The sequence below is a fragment of the Struthio camelus genome, chromosome 2 (assembly GCF_040807025.1).
Source record: "Struthio camelus isolate bStrCam1 chromosome 2, bStrCam1.hap1, whole genome shotgun sequence".
NCBI lineage: Eukaryota > Metazoa > Chordata > Aves > Struthioniformes > Struthionidae > Struthio > Struthio camelus.
In genome coordinates this window covers 64569791-64587807 of record NC_090943.1, presented here as the reverse complement: position 1 = coordinate 64587807, position 18017 = coordinate 64569791, and the positions used below count along the sequence as shown (strand labels likewise).

The 18017-nt window shown below is 39.5% G+C and overlaps 1 protein-coding gene across 1 annotated transcript in view; it reads left to right on the top strand.

Moving 5' to 3' along the window:
* Positions 1-5245, top strand: part of HUS1 (HUS1 checkpoint clamp component) — a 33329-nt gene extending 28084 nt beyond the window's left edge. Inside the window, exon 9 of the transcript XR_011139777.1 lies at positions 3882-5245. The gene's annotated coding sequence lies outside the window, so the exon portion shown is untranslated. The remainder of the gene's footprint in view (positions 1-3881) is intronic.
* Positions 5246-18017: the final 12772 nt, after the last annotated feature.

Sequence of the window (18017 nt, the reverse complement as noted above, 5' to 3'; positions counted from 1 at the left end):
CGTTACAGTTTCCTGCATAACTTAATTACATTATTCATCAACTCTGCCATCAGGAGAAGATCTCTCAAGGCCCAGGTGGAGGTGGGGCATAAGTACAACTAGTGCCAGTGAAATCAACAGGACTTGGCATTGCTTCTGTATGCTTTGCAATCTGGACCCAATTTTAAGCCTTGCATAATATTTATGTGTCAGAAGAGTTAACAAGAATGTTTTAGGGATTCTGTAGAAGTGTAGTTGAGCTGGAGTTTTACTTACTAAGTATTTCATTAGTCTTCCCACAGTTTAAAGTAACTAAGGGGATGGAGTTTCAAATTAAAACAGGAGAAGAACTTTCAGATGGAAACTTAAAAACATTTGAACCTGTAAGTTGTTTGTGTTCTCGTAAGTCATTACTGGTTCGAATTTGCATATTTCAGCAGACACAGGGAAACTCATATGGCAAATTGTATATACAATCATATACTTAATTTGGGGTGAACCACTCCCCTTTGAAATCAATGGAAAAATGTAGTAAGGTAAAAATGAAGTCCTTTTTAGATGGATGCACGTTTTCAAATGACTTCAAAATTATTTCTAAACATGCTAAACTGTTTTACAAAATCTTGACTTCAGCCAGAGTAACACTTAACATCTCCAAGCACATGCTTGCAAGGACTCATAAATGAAAGATTTTAGAAGGATACTTTGGAAAATGTGACTGTGCAAGGCCCATTTATGAAGGAAAATCTGGAAGAATAAAAAGTTTGAAAGACTTCAAAGCATGAGTCACTCACAATTCAGTACTCATTTGCAGGTGTAGCAACGTTGTGTGTTGCAGTGCTTGAAGTGTTTCAGGTAACACACAACATCTTTGAACAAGGATCCACAGTAGAAAAAACATAACCTACTCAGAGCCCTATGCTTCACGACATAAGCTGATAAAACAGCCTGGGTCCTATGCAGGTCCCCTTTCATTCTAGCTTATTACATGTTTGAGTCATGAAGCTTATGTGTCTGATATGGAAGGCCAGTGTAAGACGCAGCTATTACTCCAAATGCACTTAAGCTAAATAGTCTCTTGAATTTGGCAGCTCTTATTGGCACTTAAAATTATTTACAGTTTTTAGTAGTTTCCTTAGTGCTTAATCAGATACTCACTTCTCTGTGATGCCATTTAAATAGATCAGCTGTAGACCACTGATTAAAAAGTGCTTCCTTTTTGTGTGGGGGAATGGGGTGTGTGGCTTTTTGTTGGGGGCGGGGGAAGGGGTCTGCCACGTCTTTGCCTGTGAAGTAGCTTATTGAGTTCAGCTGTACAGTCACTGTCATTGCTAATAGCAGAGTGGCTCTTTGGGCATTTCAAATCTAACACAGCTCAAGGTGGGTCTTGTCTTCGACTCAAAACTTCCCAGCTTTGCATCAGCTGCAGAGGTTGCTCGCTAGGAGCTTGCAACAGTGTTTGCCTTCAGGCTGGTATGCACCACTCAGGGTCTTTGCACATCAGACCGTAACATCCCACTTCACCAATAGGGGATTTCAAGGGGAGCTTTCTCATGGAGCCAGCACAACCAACCCTCAGCGTATATCATCACTAGGACACCGGCAAAGGCAGGCTGCTCAGACAGTCCCAGACTGCTGTTACTCAGTCTTCAGAGTCCAGAAATGCAGTGCCAAACATCAGAGATGACCTGTCTACCCATATGCTCCAATGCTTGAAAACTGATTAGTGACCAGCAGCTCAAAAATGTAATTCAAGTGTCAGGTTATAGACTTTAGACACTACCTGTGGAAAGCAAAGGGAAAGGTAAACAAAATGAAAATTTCACAGGGAACAGAAACCTGAATTTAAAAATTAGTTTAGCATACTCAAATTATAAGCAAGTTTCACCAAATGAGTTGGGACATCTTGAAGCCTTTGAGGCAGTGATGGTGATTGCATAGCTAGTATTTGTAATAGTGGGAGTGGGAGATATTTTGATAGACCTTTAGAATGGGAAATGATTTTACCAAAAGATTCATGGTGACTTTATTATTAAATTTAGAGGAGAACTTCTGCTGAGGTTAGCATGCTCCTCCAATTTCACTAGAATGTGCTTATTTATCTCTTTGGGAGATCCAGGCTTTAGAGTCCTTTAGCAACGTTCTGTTGACCGCAGAGCTCTATTTTCATTTTATACCTTCATTTGAAAAGACAAGTGGTGGTTTATACATTTCTTTTTGTGATGTGAACAGTTTCCTCACATATCTGCACTATGAAACAATGTTTGTACCTCATAACTGTGCCTGAATGTCCCCAGGCAGTAAAAACCATGTGCTGTATCTTTCTTCTCTGTACCACGCTTTCAATCTGCTGGACAAATGAAAGTTTAAACCAAATAATAATCTCACTTTTGACAAGACTACCTTTCATGATATTTTATATGATGAATAAAACTTTCAACTTTTATTATTGCTATATGTTTTTTTTTATTCTCAAGAAAACTGCCCTTTGGGCTAGACATCCAGTGTACCGTTGTAATGGAAGGAGTAAGGGCTTACTGTATTACTTGTGTCTGAACTTGAATTTGATCCTATTCCCATTTAAATCGGTAACAGAACTCCCACTGACATCTGTGAGAGCAGTTCAGGTTTTTTTTGACAGCTGGTTGCTATCCTATAAACTATATCATATCATACTTAGTTTTAAAATATTTTTTCCTTCTGTGTAATTATGAACATGCCAATAACTTATTTTGTAAGCCTTGTCCTTCATATTGGTTTCCTCTTTCAGAAATTTTTTGCCTCAGTGCAACTCTTAAGCTGACTTATCAACCATTGTTACTATGAAATCAAAATATTTATAATCATGTTTTGAGAAAATGTTCCTACTTCAGAGAGAGAAATGCTACTTTTCACAGTTATCCACCCAGCATTTTTATGCTCAAGAGTGAAAGGGAGCATATGGGAATCTGATCCTGTGTAGGCTGCTGGTGATTTTCCACTGAATTATTCCTACCAATTTCAGGAGAGACAGCTAAGAAACACGTGACAAACTGCTCCTTTGGCATAAGGATCCTATTAATCCCTATGCCATAAAGTGTGTTAATTTTCCCATGTCCTGCCCGTTTTTGCAGTTCTGAGTGGAAAGAAAGCAACCATTGTTGATGTATGAGTGTGGTTCCTGTTTGGTTCCAGGACTGTATTATATGGTTACCTGTCTTGTGTGACTCTCTCACTTGCATTTCCACTGCCCATGGACATCAGAATATCGTAAGTGAAAGCAGTGTTATCAGCAGGTTTGGTTCCTGTTTGTTGCCAGTGTTTCTAACATGACAGATGTTTCTGGTCATAGTTGAAATATCTTTGTGCATCGAAAGCAACAGTGTTGGTGCAGCTTTTGCCAGGCATAGATGTCCTGGGCTGATGCAGGGAGGAGAGGCCGCTGCTGCTGGTGGCGCACCTTGTGCTTCCCAGGAGGTACTGTCATGTTCTAGCTGGGCCACCCTGTCTGCTCCCATCCCAGCTCCATGTGTCCTCACTTGGCCGTGGCTGTCCTTGCCCACCCAGTGGCCGTGCTTTAGACTTGAACGGAATCCAGGAGTCAGATTCCTACGCAAACGTGTGCCTTGCTCATTTTTGCACTTACGTGTTGTTAGAGATAATCCAACTTTCTAATAAGCAGGCCTTCCTTTGGTGTGGGGTACAGTGCTCTTCATGAAGTATTGTAGTGTTTCTTGTAGTATCTTGGTCCTGTGCTTTGTTGTTATCCTCTTACTGCAAATGTCTGGTCTGGATTATATGCCTGTTTCCTCACGATGCAACTTTTTCTTCAAATTTGGATGATTCTAGCTTTTTTTTCTCTCTTTTTTTGAAAAAGGTGTTTTCATATATATCATCAAACTATATTTCTATCTTTTACCTAGTTGTTTATAGGACGTGTTTGGAGCCTTTTTCCAGGATGAAGGGGACTTTGCGAGTGGTTGTGACTGGATTGTTACGTTGGCATAAGAACTGGAGTTGGACTGAAGATGGAGCCCTTGAAAACTCTTTTGAAAGCATTTGGCATACACACTTGGCTGCAGAACTCTTCACGCAACTGGAGATGCCTGTGTGCTATGTCAGCACTGTCTCCTCTACGCTTCTCAGGTGGATGACATCTGCCTTTCCGCCCTGTCTGTACACCCAAGCTCTAGCCCTTTGTGAGGAGCTGGGGATCTGTAGCAGTTTAAATGAACAATTTGACTGTCAAACCATGTCTGCTTCTTGGTCAGAAGCAAAATTCCTGTATTAGCTTTGATTGTACAAACTTAATGTACCATTTGCCTGACAGAAATAGAGAGATAGGAACCCCGATAAGTGATTTTAAATATGTTTTGTGTATTCAAAGGCATTGGAACTTCTTCAAATGTATTAGATAACAAGAAGGTCCTGGTATTCCCACCCCAGTGGGAATTCACAGGGTGGGTATTCTGGTGGGTATTCCCACCAGATTTCAGGGACAAGATGAGACGCTGCACTCAGTTGCATAAAACAAGAAGTCAGGGATTGTTTCTGCACTACTCTTGAAATACGCATGCTTCTTAACCAGGGAAGTGTATAGTACTAATAAAAGTCATCAGAAAGCCAGTCTTCTCTCAGTCTTAGTTTAGCTCTATCTTAAGGTATTGATAGCAAGTTATTTTTAAAGTCTGAATGCTTTGCCTTCAAGTCATACCAGAAGTTTTCACATAGTTGATTGAGTAAAGATCAGTTGAAGTGATGACATGCAAATGAGCAATTTCATCAGACTTTCCCCTATAATAGGATCTAGATATCATCCTATAACTATTAATTATCTTTGTGGTAAGAATGGCAGTTCAGCTGAACGGGCTGTGGTAAGTATGCCTATCTCTTGGCTAAATCTGATTCCTGAACCTATCATGAGTGGTGATGATATCATATCCTAAATTGACTGAAAGACTTTAACTGTCATTCACTAGTAAAGTGGTATGGATTAGAGCCATTTGAACAGGGAACAAACGTTTAACATTCCACAGACAACTGGATGGCCCTGGGGTTTAGTGTTTTTTTTTTATTTATTTATTTACTTCCTGCTTCCACTATTTAAATTATTTTGCGCTTCTTGTCAAGAGAAACAATACAAACATACTTAGTGAAATTAACTATACATTAAAAAAGCATCAGCCTGAATGACATGACATAAATCAACAAATGCAGTAATATTGGCCTCAAGAGGCCTGTGTTTTATTTCAGTTTCTGTTCTTAAATAAAGTGCTGTTGTCTGCACTGTGCTGATTTTATTTTCTTTGGTGACTAACCTAATCTTGTTTATGTTACTGTCCTCTTATATTACACTACATACGTCTGAATTTTCAGCCTTTTCCAGGCTGAACAAGTGGTTTAAAAATCCTTGTGCATATGTGCAATCTAGGAAATATTGATATTTTAAGTTTTAAAGTAACAAACCTGAGAAATTTACTTAAATATATGCTGTAGCAGCAGAAAGTTGTTAAATACAGTCAGTCACTCTTAGAAACTGGAGTCTTGAAAGATAATCCGTGGAGACATGTTTTCCTAGTAGTAATTATCTTGCACAGTAGTATGTTTCAGTTTCTCCTGTTAAGGCTTACAGGAATAGGCGTACCGGATTCTTACATCAAGGTTTGTTTCTGGGAAGGAGGAGAGGGATAATTTCAAAGGCATTGGAATTTTTTTGTAATGATCTAAGAACGCCTCAGCTAAATACAGTCAATGACTTGATGAAAAAGTTAATGAAGAAAATAATGAAAATGAGTTATTGCTAACTAGAAGACTAAGCCTAGGACATGGTGCTAGGACAACTCGATTATGCCCCACCTTTCTCTCATGACCTTAGATAAATTTCTTAGAGAGCTGAAGGAACCTGAGATCACTTCTAGACCTTGACTTAATCTTGCTGGATTTTCTGAGTTTATCTTGAGATCCTGAAAAGCCCTGCCTTGTCTCACAGCCCCAGATCTTGGCACCCTGCGAGCATGGCCAGAGGGTGCGGTAATGGCTCTCTAAGGCATTTATTACTGGTGTATTGACAAAGGGGTTTCTCAGTAACCTGGTGGTATCAGAGTTGAGATTTCGATCTCTTGGGTCAGGAGGCATTGATGTTGTTGTGGAATAAGCTTGCTCAGCTGCTAGAAGAACTGATCAGAGAGGTCTCTTGAGGTAAGCGGTAGTTGCATTATTTCTGTAGATAAAAGGGAGCAAGCACAGGAGCTTTCCTGATCTGCTGAGCAGAATGAAGAATAAGAAAGCTGCAGCAGAGCTGTCTCTCTGCTTCTTTCCCTCCTCCATTGATTGAAAAAATAAAGTGCGGCACGGGCAAACTTGCTCAGTTGGACTAACAAGAGCTGCATGCCAGCTTCTCCTTTCCTTCACATCAGGTCAACCTTGCATAAACTAGCTCCTGCGCTCCTGTCTGCCTTTCAAGAAGGCTGGATGGCCAGTTGCGTTAGCATGGCGTGTTTGCTTGTGGTATCATGAGTGTTTTTCAGCATTAAGGAGACTAAAATGAGACTTGATTGTATTTGAAAACAAATTACCACAGCCAAACACCTCTTCCATTATTCCTCCCACGCAGGCACAAGCAGAGTACTCTGTTCCTCCTCCAACAGCTGCCTCACTTAACAGAAAATTTACAATGACTTTTCACCATAATTAACCATTATTAGTCTTGCAACCAACAATTTAGAATTACAAGCTTCTCCCAGACTTGTAATATGTAGATGAGCATTGTGCTCTGTCGTAATTATGAGAAGCAAGGAAACGGGCTGAGCTAAATTATTGAATAAAGGGAGCACACAGAAATGCCAGGGGAAAAGCAGAATCCTGTTCTCTTGGTGGGCTCTGCTGCTTATGGGAGCTATTATTCCCAGCAGCTTTTTCTTTTCCAAACTGAAAAGCATTTCTTTCTTTAAAAAAAGGCTTTTCATTTTATGCTGTCATGTAAAATACTCAATTACACTTTTATCTGAAGACAGACGTCTGACCTTCATTGGCCTTGCTTCCTTGTTTTCCTTGCTTGCTTTCTTCTTGTGAAAATATTTTCATGATTCATTTAAATGCGTTCATTTATTTAGGGGGAAAAATCACATTTCAGTTTATAGACATAAATGCTTTTTCATTTTCCTTAAGCCCTGTGAATCGACATGAAAAATAAACAGGAAGAAGACAAGATCTCATGACAACTCAGGAGCTGAAAAGGAGTTGTAATTCAGATCTGGAGGTTTTCGGTGAGCGGCATATCTATTAGCCCACTGCCTCTTGAGATAGCTATAGGCCAACGCAGAAGCCTAGCTCCGGAGTCCCTCAGAGTATCTGTGCTAAGACCCACAATGAATTTAAAGGGTGGTTCAATCTTCATTACTTTTCTTTAAAGATCCTTGCTGGGAATTTGACAGTAATGAGAAGTATTTTTCTCTCAGGCTGATAACAGCCAGAGAAACTTTCAGGAGGCAAATGCCATCACCAGTTAAGATCACTAACTACTCGGTTGTCTTGAGTACCTGAGTGGAGGCTCAACAGACAGCTGTGTGGAAATGTGGGACCGTGGTGGAAATTTATCTGCAGCAGCGACTCATGGAGTAGTCGAATCATCACCGTAATTCACCATAACTTCTGGTTGCCTTCCAATTTTTAATCTTTGCTGGGTGGTTTTGATTAGCAGTTATTAAATTCACTCTCTCTTTGAAGCTGTTTTCCACCTCCAGCCCGTCTCATTCAAGGCAGTCTGGCTTAGTTGTATTGCCCAACCTGGCCCCCTGCAACGTCGCCTGCCCAGCAGCTTGGGATCTGGAGCCCTGGTTTTGTCCTGTCCTTGCAGCACCAGGACATGAGGATGCTGCTGCTCCGGGTGTTGGTGCGTTGTACAGCTCCTTTCTCCACCCCACTGACTGCTTCAAGCGGCACCGGGGACCCTTAAAAATGGCCATAGCTCAGCCAGGGGGTAACTGTTGGAAGCTGCTTTCCGAAGCTCATTTTTGGGTCCAGCTGAAGGCTGCAGACTGTTCCTTCCTAGGGTAAGTCACCCAGAAATTTATGTACAGCGAGCTTCTGCTTTCTGTGACTCGGGTGACATGAGCCACTTCTTTCAGTGCAGCCACTCGCCCTGGGGGCGGTTAAGCCATGGACCCTTCCAGAGAGGTGACAGAGAAACGCAAGTTACTGCTGCTTTGCTGCAGCGACTGAGAGAAAGCAGAGAGCAGAAAAACTGAAATGCTTTTATCCTACAAACAAACCTGCACAAACATAGTTATATGCAAAGTAAAAATAGTGATGAAAAAAAATAAGCTGAAGTATTAAACTGCAGAAATGAATGGAGTTCCTGTCTTCTGCCTCAGAAGTCCCTAAAAGCAATGCAGTCCTATGAGGCTTCCTTGGACGCTGTACAAACTTGCAGGTTTTTGAGGTCCCGTGAGAGTGCTACAGTCATCCAGTCAGACCTGCGGTTTAACACAGGCTCTAGAGCCTCATCAAGTGATTCTTCAATCAATCAAGTCCACAAAACGGGCTTAAGCTATGCAGCTCTCTTGCAAAGGTTCAGGCTAGATTTAATTTTATTTTTTTTTAAATACCCCCCTCTTAACCATTTAGACCTAAGAAAGCTAGAAAGCATTAAAATTCACTATTTATAAAATACTATCATCCAGGCAGATTCCAGAGTGTGAAGGTGTCTAGGTTCACTGAAGAAGCAGAAGGTAGGGCGGGAGGATATGTCTCACGTTCATATAGATCTGATTCCACTAAAGCCCAGGGCTGCTTGCAAATGAATGCAGACAGTGAGAGAGTGGCCATACTAGATGGTATAGCGATAGAAGAGCTTTAGAATGGATGGCAGGAGCGAGTCTTTTTGCTCTTCCATGTCTGACTGACTACATTGGAGCATTTATACTACAGAAGTTTAATTATAATTTTTTTTTTACTTATTTAAGTATATCCTGTTTCCAGAGGGAAATTCAATATATCTTTGTTCATTTATTTTCATTATAGAAATGCAAGTTAAGTGTAAAAACTAAATTAGTGGAAGGTAGGGGCTGGCTGGGATTTTTTAAATACAGTTACTGGAGAAAAGCATTGACGTCCAACCCAAGGGAAATAGCTGAGGCTGAATCAAAGTTCCATTAAATCTATTTTCCTTTCTTTGAACTGCACATTGTGTTTTGCACCAAAGCTACTACCTGTTTCAAAAATTATGTGACCAAATTCTTTATGTTTTGCACCAAAACTACCACCTACTACAAAAATAATGTGACCAAATTCTTTTCTAATCCTGAGCCTTTGCCTCAGGTTTGTTTCACTAAAAATGCAGGGTTTTTTGTACCGAGTTTTCCAGGCCATGAAATAATAATAGTTAGGCACTTCAATGTGCTGACCACTTTCAAATTTTAACAAATCTATTCTACAGTTAGCAATAAAAATCTGCCATTCATTTGATTATAAATGAATATTTTAGGCTGTAATGAAGCTCAATTTATATGTAAAACGTAATTGTATGTAATTTTTTAAAAACTACCACGTGTTACTCATAAATGATAGTGTGTTCCACGCTCTTTCCCTCTATCCTCTTCAAAGACAGAAAGAACAGATTTGGGTTATCATGTAGTCCTGGAAAACCAGGACTGGCTGATCAAAAGATTTTACAGATGTACTTATTTCATCTCAGGTTTTAGGTTTTTTGGTTGCAGGACTAACAGCTACTGTTTCTTAGTTACACTAAGGTCTTCCCAGGCAGATACAGCAGTGCAGAAATGCCTTAAAATTAAATTCCTTGCGCAGAAGTCCTCTGTGGTGAGCTCTGTCAGTGACTCCACAAGTGCTTGTCATCCTGAGACGAAGCGTAGACAGCGGTCTTGGCGTTGCAGATATTCTCTATTTTCCAGGGGTCAGAGAGAGGCTTGAAAGGACTCCAAAAGATAGCAGCACATGAGCCTTATAACTGTCACCACAGTTGCACTTTTGGCTAATGTTTTACTGCTGCTCTATTTTTTTGTGTAGCCTTTCCCACAGCAATTGCTCATCCACAATTAACAAGTCATTTTAGGGGTGGTTTTGGAGTCCTCTCTGTCTTTGACGAAGATGAAGCTCTTGGGCAAATTATGATTCTTCCCCGGGCCATAGGTCTTCGGCCATGAAGAATTATGAGCTGCTAATAAAAGACCTCTGCCCTGCATACCTGTCACTGATGTAATGATATTTTCCTCTGTCTTCACTGGTTTCTGATGTCCTGCTTAAACTGCTGTATTTCTCACAGGTTTATTGAAATCTGAATATAGCTTCCTGTTCAAAAAAAACAGCCGAGATTTCATTCTAATGGAGCTGGTGGAGGTGGCCAAACATTTTCCAATGAACAGTTCCCTGAAAAGTCCTGTCTGTCAAACAGGACTGTCTTATAAACATTGCTTTTGATAGATGTCTATTACATATTTTAAATGGAAAATCATAACCTTGTCCAGTGGGTTTCAAGTATTAGTTCTGCACTTCCTTCGCAGCCTTTCATGGTGATCAGTATAGCCCTGTGTCATGCATTATAGCTACAGGGCAAACAAGTAGCCATCCACTCTCCTTTTGCTTCCTCTAATATACTCTGACATACTGAACCATTCTGGTTTTACGTCTTATATGATATACTTCATTTCATTACCCCTGTGAAGTCTCCTACTTCATTAAATAAGCTATTTCATAAGGTTGTCGCGCTCCGCCTGAAAACATGGACAGTTTTTTTGTCCTGGCTATTCTGTGGGACGGAATCCTTCTCTTCCTAGAATTTCCCATCTAAGTTTATTCTAAACCAGTTTGTGACTGCTTTGTAACTTCTTTTACCTACGGTATATTTCAATTTAAATAGTTCTTCCTTCTTCTTGCTTTCCCCCCGGTATATTTGTTAATAGTGTTTAAAGCCTCTCTTAACCTTTTCTCGGCTAGGAAAAGCAAAGACATTCTTTAAACCTGTGTTCATAGGATATACCATTTCTTTAGTCTTTCTTTTTTTTTTTTTTTTTTACACCTTTTCCAATATATGTTTATCTTCCTTGAACATAGTTCACCAGAACTGCAGAACCGTTCATCATTAGGCATTATTAATGTAATCATATTACTGTACATTATATTTTCATAATGCTATTTCAGTGCTAAGTAATCAGAGATTACCGATTACAAATGACCAGATAACACACCTGCAAGCAAACTAAACAGCAATCACCACAGAGAACACTAAGCGTAACACCTTCGATAGCATAAGTCACCATTTTTTTCCAAAGAAATATGAATTCTAGAAAAAATAGTTAATATGTGATGAAACTAATAGAAAAGATAATTAATAGACAGCCCTACTGAAATCTTATGTTTGAATAGAATTAAAAAACATTTTCAAAGGAAATTGCAATTCCTGGGCGAAGTCAGAAATTTGGCTTTATTCTAAATCGGAGGTCATATTATGAAATATCAAAACTGACATACTGTGGAGAAAATTCCAATCAGTCCTATGGCAAAGACCTATGCACTTCTAGCATTCAATGTGCAAGTATTAAAAAGAGTAGTAGTTTAATGCTGTGGGGCGCATCCTGCATTCTCTCTTAGGCAGCAGGACACGTATTGTGCATGTTGGGAGACCTCGCCGAGCCTGAGAGCTCATATTGGAAGAGAAGAAAGCCAGTGAGTTGGCTTACATGGTGCGATGCTTTAATTCTTTGTCCTGCAGCAGCGACCAGGTGAAATGTTGTGGTCTGAGTAATGCAGACAGCACAGCACAGGTGAGCAAGAGTTGCTTGATCCCCTGTAGACCAATTTTCGATAACATTCTGAGGTAAACTGAAAACGGTTGTGGGTATTCCTTATATACCTACCTAAGGAAAAGTTATATTTTAGATTTGTGTTGTTTTTAAACAAACTGCAGCATGTGGTAATAGATTTTTGGTGTATTTGTCCCTAGTAAATTGTAAATTTATTGCAAAATTGTAAATTGCTGTAATCAGTTTTTAGTGACCGTTCCTAACCAAAGCAGATGTATTTGTATTCCCTACAAGTGTTGTCCAAAAGGTTGAGATTCTCTTCAAAGATCTAAGTGGATGGTGTCTGTAGATTAAATAGTTCAATACCTGAGAGTTAGTTTAATTTCTTTCCACCTTCTAATCCCTTTGGTTCAAAGGCAGAAAGTTATAACAGCTGCTGAAGTATTTCAGGAAAATAGCTATTTCAACTATTTTTTATTGTGTCTGATGCATCCACTCAGCCACCCAAGAATGATTGCATTAGCAGGAATAACAATAATAAAGAGTTACAATCTGGGTTTGGATGGTCATTACATCATTTCAAAACAATTCCAGAAATTTCTTTTAATGTAATTTCTACAGCTTAAATTGAAGGGAAACTTATAGGACTGGATGGCCATTCTGCATCTGGTTTCTGTTACGGAGAAGAAGCTGACATACACCATTTGCTCAGACCATCTGCAGGGAAAAAAATTTTTTTTTCTTCCACGGCAGACCTCTTTTCCTTTCAGCATCTCATGCTTGAAGTAACATGAGGCACATGTCATCTCCACGTGAGTGTGGGAATGGTGTTGTTAAAGTTGTTATGTGTAGCACTAAGTCATATGCTTGACATAGGAGTGATGATACCCTCTAGAGAGACTGAATGTTTTGTTTTAAATATTTGATATACAATAAAGGGCTGATATAAAGCCAGCTGTAACTGGTGAATACTCCCTGACTTCGGTGGCATGTACCAGATCTTCAGCCCCCTTTGAGATTCATGAATAGACTCAGATTATGTGAAAGTATTAATCATTTGTCTACCTTTTCACTTGCACTATCTTGACTGCGTTAAAATATTTTTTAATGAGTTCCCAGAGTGAATGAAGACTACAGATTTCTTGTAAGCTATCCTAAACAAGAAACTAAAAATGAGAGGACCCTATGTTACTTGTGACCATGACAATCTTCACCTATTGGCTTTTGTCTGAAGTCAGAATGATGTTGATGAAGATACCCCAAGGCTTTGTTGTCTTGAGGACCTGCAACAGTGACCCGGAAACCAAAGCTGTTGCCATATCCCAAATGCTTCTGCCTGAATGAGCCCTCCAGATGCCAATATTGATTGCAACTTCCAAAGTTAGGCACACACCAGAGCTGATGCTTAGGACTGAAGTACACAGATTAAAGGATTAACCCCCCTTTTTGCAAAGGACTTTTAAACAATTATAACACCCCCTGAAGATAGAAGAGAGAACAAAATGTCCATACTAGGTAATAGACTCCACAGATTCATGGAGTCTGTTAGATTTGCTGCCAGGTTCTGAGAAAACCACATCCAGTCCAGGGACAGTTAAATGAATCATAATCATTCTGTGAATATATTTATAACACAGAAATGCCATCCCTCTTCCGGACAGGTTTCAGAGTCTGAAATAAAATAGAACAAGTATCAGATTTATTTTTGTTCAGTTGATTAAAAGATTTTTTTTTCTCTTTTACTAGGGAGTCTTTCAGAAACATCTAATTTATTTTATAACAATGTAATAATAGCCCCCCTTACAAATGTATAAAAAAAAAAAGGCAAAAGACATGGGCTAGATGGTATCCCCCCTTTTGAGACGTACTGCAGTTACCAACCACTTTACCATTTATATGCCGAATCTTGTTTGTAGACTCCTTGAAGATGGGCTGGCGCCCACCTGATTTACACTCGCCTACAGTTGTGCTGTCACTTAGACCACAACATTTGAAGTCCCTTATATAGACTGCTCTTTGGTATTTGATTTTGTCCTTGTAATGGAGGCTGACATTTCTAGTTTTGGAACCTGAAAGTCTGCTTCTTCCTAGCACTAATGAGAGAAGGCAGCCACCATTTATTCCCGCAGAACAAGCGATGGTAAGGGCAAACTTTCCCAGCTATCTCACTCTTGTGGCTTAACCTCTATCCAGATGGACTAATTACTAAAGGGCATGTGCCTGTGCCCTTCCCACAGAGACCATCCACAGGATGTTTACTAATGTCAGGGACGATAGCAGTTTTTCTGCTCCATATTCCTGTTTATCAGGATGTGAGTGATAATATATTTAAAGGTTAGAAGCCATCCTTCGAAGGAGATTAGCTGTTTACAGGCTAAGAACTAGAGAAATGAGGGTAGGCAGGAGGAATGCTGTCCAGAGGTGCAGAGACGTTTTTGTGGCTCTCGGTGTCAGATAATGATTCAGTACGGTGGAGACAAGTAGAACAGGTTTTAAACGCATTAGGAGAAAGTATTTTAAAATACTTAGCAGCACCACCTGTTTCTACTCTGTCTGGTAGGAAAATAGCAACCATCTACACGTGACGGTAGCTAAAACGCTCCAATAGCAGAAGTAGTATTGCAGTACACTGTGCCCTGAACAACACCATGTCCTGTTGCAAATAGAATGCATGATTCTTTTTGCAGATAGTCTTCAGACAAGTTTCTGACTTCAAATATTTGATTTGATTGTAGCTAGAATAACATGGATAAAGCACGGCACCATCACCCAGGCGGAAATCTCTTTACTAATTTGGTTCAGTACAGGAAATTCTGTGCTTCTTATTAAGAAAAAGAACAAGCTCCTTTATCACTGTCTTACTTGGATTATGTGTCTCGCCTCCCTGAATCCATCTGCCTTCTCAGAAACATCACTGTTATGGTCTGCTGCCACACCAGCTTGGGCTGTAATGATCTCATATCCCAAGCAATGTTAAACCTCCTCTGTGACTGGTTGAGAGATTTCTAAGGAAAATTTAAGGTGCCACAGGAGGTGATTTTGATGCTTTCAATATGTGACCTTCTACTGAGCTTGATTTGTACCAATATCCCAGGCCAGTGCTAAAGATGTCATCTTCTAAATGAGATGTAAAACTCAGGTCTTGACCTCTAGTGGTAATGAGGGAGCCTATGCCCTATATTTCAAGGAACTTTTTGCCTCCATGTTCTCTAGCACCTCAAGAGGGGCTTTGCACCCAGCCTACAGCTTTTTACCCACAGCCTGCAGTGCTACAGGCTTTATATTTTAGCAAGGTACATACAAATTGGTTTCATAAAACTCACTCTTAGTGCTATAAGCATCAGCCAGCAGTGCACTGCTCTATTGCAGTTAAATGGGATTGAAAGATGGATCATTTGTTTCATTAGGTAGACGAGCAAAATGTAAATATATGCATCATGTTTATTTTGGTTGTATAGAAAAGTTCCTACAGAAAAGCCCTGATATTTATGAAGGAGCATTATTAACTTTTTGGCTAGTACTTAATGATTGGGAAATCATTTTATCTTCAAAAAACCCTGTCCAGAGTGTTACTACTACAATTATGACAAGTGACCTTCCAACTGACCACTTACGCCGTGGAGTGGTCTCAGAGCATATGAGCTGGATTTCTTTTGGATGAAAGCAGGTAGGAAGAGATGTGCTTCAATCCCAAATGGGTATTTGGTCTTTGGGACCCCTCTGGAGCTAGTCCAAATTGGAGAATGCTCCTTCTCCAAATGCTACACCCTAAAATGTGTATGGTGAGGATGTCTGATTCTCAGCACCAGCTCTTCTGCTGTCCCAAGCTGCTCCTGCTGGTCTGTGCTGTCTATTAACATCAATGTGGGCTCGGGCACCACTCTGCAATCCAGGCGCTCCTGGGGACTCCTCCGTGTATCGTGAGCCCTCAAAGAAAATTACTTCCATGCCCAATCCTGCAGGCAAGCTTTCCACCTGAAAGACAGGAAAATTGTTTCCAAAATGTTGAGGTTAACAAACAATTTCTTCCTATGCTGTCGATTTTTTGAAATGCCAGCTACATCACACTTCTGCAAAGTCCTAATTACAGTATTTAAAGCCATCTATCAAAACATCTTGCTCTAGAAACTTCACATTTATTTATTCAGAAGACAAGATGAGGTTAGAATATTGGAATTACTCAGGCAGTATTGGTTGCTGGTCTTGTACATTAACTCTAGTCTCAATGGACTTTACAAACTTTTATACATTTCTTTACAGTTTTACTACACTCATCGGACCTGTCTGAAAAATACTTAGGACCCTACACTGCTGTGAATTCTCAAACCAGTATCTTATTTTGAAACTCCCTAAAGTTCGGGAATTTTGAAATCAAGATTTGGCTAATGCAAATTTTATTTATTTTAAAACTTAAATTATAACTTTATTATTGTTATATTCTGATAGTATCAAAAGCATCTGTGAGAATTAACATCTACCAATAACTATCTCCTTTGGGGGTGTTAATATATAAATAAAAAGAAAGTACACCTCCACTGAACCTGCAACTTGAATTTTCCTTTAAAGGGGTTGCTAAAAATCCTAAAAGTGCTCTAAGTCTAGAACCATTGTGATTGTGAATTATATTTACAGATATAGGAAAGGTTAATGCTTTGTTCATTACAATATTAGTTTAGACTATGAAACTCAGCCTATTGAAAAAATTGTCATTGCGTTTGGAATTAGTTGTTAAATCGTTGGTGCTTTTCAGTAAAGAATTAAGTTGTTCCTATTATCTTAATTTCCTAGTTATTTCTGAACAGCAAGTACAACACATTTGAGGAGTGCTTTTAATTTTGTTTTCTCTTTTCAGTTAGCCATAACTAAGCCCAATCAAATGTAAGTCAATTCCCCAGTGTAATTTTGTCAGATATTACCATCGTCCTTGTGCAGAGTAAAGCGTACTAATGGCAGTGGGGGGGGGGGATTTCCAGTGCATCCCCATGGCTTCACATGGTACTAATTTTTGCATACCTTGGCAGCTTACCTTCTCCGCTCCCTCAGCAACTCAAAGGAATGTGGAAAGTGTGAGGGATTTATGTTTTTAAAAGAAACTGTTCCTGTAGCTACCTTTTTTTTTTTTTTAACAAGGCTTGGCAGCTTCATAAAACAAGTGTGAGCAATTAATTTGCCATGTGCTTTGGATTTGACACCAGGTATTTGTCAAACTGTTGCAACAACTGTTGCAGAACAAGGCACCGCCACTAACAAAACTTCCATCCTAAGAAACATTTGAAGTTTTTTGTTTTTTTTTTTTTTCTGAAGGCAATTCAGGCTGACAGGTCTCTGAAAGGAAACCAGCAGAGAAATTCCTTTCTGCTTGGGAAGCAGGGGGTCTAAGATAAACTTGTCCAGTGGTCCACAAAGGTTAAATTAAAACCCAGATGGCTAGAAATTGTACTCTACCTGGCTGAGGAAACCATGGAAACCAGGGATGCCTTTTTGAATACCCCCATACCCACCTCTGTTGCATGAGATCATCATATCCACTGAGCCCCTAATTTAAGCAGATGAAGCAATTAGGATTATTAATATTCTAACAGAGGACTTTTGACCACACTAAATTAGAGGCAACACTTTAAACCTATCGCTGTAGAAAGTATTCTGTATTTGTATTACCTGATGCTATTTGTTGGAAAAGCTTTTTCTTTTTTTCTTTTTTCTTTTTTTTTTTCCTTTTTAACTTCAGCGTCTATGGAACTTAAAAAAGGAAAATTTCTGGCTGGAGTTATTACCAATTCATCATGAGAAAGAAGAAAAGCTGTTCAGTCTTCCCCTGCTGCATACATCATCTGGTTTTATGCCCTTCTCTCGAGAAATTTTCCATGATAATGGCATTTCTATTTTATTTTCCAGTCAAATATTTTTCCTGCCAATTCACTGTATTATTTTCCCAGTTAGCAGTTTCAGAAAGGTAAATGTAACTTTCTCCAAGGCAACACAAAAACACACCTAGATCAGTATCCCAAAACAAATCTGACATCTCAGCTGGTGATAGCTGAAAGGGTTTTTTTGTACCTACGAGCTCCTTAAGTAAAAAAGATCAGGCTGGGCTATATAATGGTTTGGCAAGAAATATGCTGAAATTCTGGAGAGATTTGGGGAGTTTTTCATTGAGTTCCTGTGAACTGTGAATTTGAAAGCAAAATTTCGGAAGGACAATTAGTTATGAAAATGAACTCTCCTGTTACAGAACAATGTATTTTAATACCCTTCTGTTTTCGTCTACTATGGCTAGACTAGGTATATGTAAGGTCACTA